Below are 1,459 nucleotides of genomic sequence, written 5' to 3' on the forward strand. Positions count from 1 at the left end.
AAAGATAGAAAGTAGGAAGGAAGAAATGGAAGAGGGAATAAAATAAGAAAGGAAGTTAGAGAAGGAAATGAAGAAATCTGAAGAGCAAAGCCATATTCAAATCCGTCTGAGAATTTCTCAGAAAGGACATGACATTTACATACATTTAAATACAAGCTGATGCTAAGAGGGTAGATCTTCTCTTAAGTGTTCTTACCATAAAAAAAAGAAAAATAATAATATTAAATGAGAGTAAAGTTTGAGAAGTAATGGGTAAGACTATGGCCTTGATGGTGATGATGGTTTTATGGGTACATTTATCCTCAAACTCAGCAGTTGTATATATTAAATCTGTTCAGCATTTTACATGTCAGTCATAGCACAATAAAATGGTTAAACAATATAGAAATACAAACTGATAAAATGAGAGGAAAGAAGGGTGAAATACATCTGTTAAATGGCTGTATAGAGAAGAAAACTAATATTGTCTCCAGAGACATCGTACATGCAGAATTTCTGGGGCATGCTACTTCTTAAGTTGTGTTATCCTAATAATAGTAAACTATAGAAATGGCAAGGAAGACCCTGAATATGTTTGACTAGGTATCCATATGGATAAAATATAAAGTCCAAAATTTAATAATTCATCTGGCCATCCAAATGTCACATAATATAATTTATTACCAACTGTGTAGACTCAATATCATTAAATCTGTACCCAGGAGAAATCTTAATTGTGAGACATTTGTATTTGTCAAAAAATCACAAATATTAATTTAAATAGAATATTTTAAAAATCCAAGTGTTCCTGGAAAAAGAAGAAAATACAAGGAAGGAGATAAAACTAGTGTTTAAGTAAGAGAAACAGGAAACCAGGAACTAAATTTGTGCACATGAAGATGGCAGACCAGCTTTCTACACCCACTCTGTCAAAATGTTTGTATGCTCTTAGAAATAGCACTCTCCATTTCTTTTCTTTTATTTATTGATTTTAGAGAGAATAAAGAAGAGAAAGAGAAAGATTTGCTGTTCTACTTATTTATGCATTCACTGGTTGATTCTTTATTTTCTTTCTTTTTTTAAAAAATATGGAACACTTCACAGATTTGCGTGTCATCCTTGCACAGGGGCCATGCTAACCTCTCTGTATCGTTCCAATTTTAGTATATGTGCTGCCAAAGCAAGCACTCACTGGTTGATTCTTACTAGTATATGTGCCCTGACTGCGGGATCAAACCCACAACCATGATATATACCGACTACACTCTAACCAACAGAGCTTTCCAGCAAGGGCCCCACTCTCCATTTCAATTCTTCAGTTTCTTTATAATCATTTTACATTTGCCAAGAATATGCCATTTGATAACTTGGAAGAGAAAGGTTACAACTTTGACAACTGAAAGAACTCAACCAAAAATGCAACAAATTTAAAACACAATACAATGAAGTGGAAAAATCTCATTGAGACAAATATCTCATA

The 1,459-nt window shown here is 33.0% G+C and overlaps 1 non-coding gene across 1 annotated transcript; it reads right to left on the reverse strand.

The window, feature by feature from the left end:
* Window positions 1-1,061: 1,061 nt before the first annotated feature.
* On the reverse strand, window positions 1,062-1,167 carry LOC132225326 (U6 spliceosomal RNA). Its single transcript, XR_009450851.1, has one exon. It is a non-coding gene; the product is annotated as a U6 spliceosomal RNA (small nuclear RNA).
* Window positions 1,168-1,459: the final 292 nt, after the last annotated feature.

The sequence above is a fragment of the Myotis daubentonii genome, chromosome X, assembly GCF_963259705.1.
Source record: "Myotis daubentonii chromosome X, mMyoDau2.1, whole genome shotgun sequence".
Classification (NCBI taxonomy): domain Eukaryota; kingdom Metazoa; phylum Chordata; class Mammalia; order Chiroptera; family Vespertilionidae; genus Myotis; species Myotis daubentonii.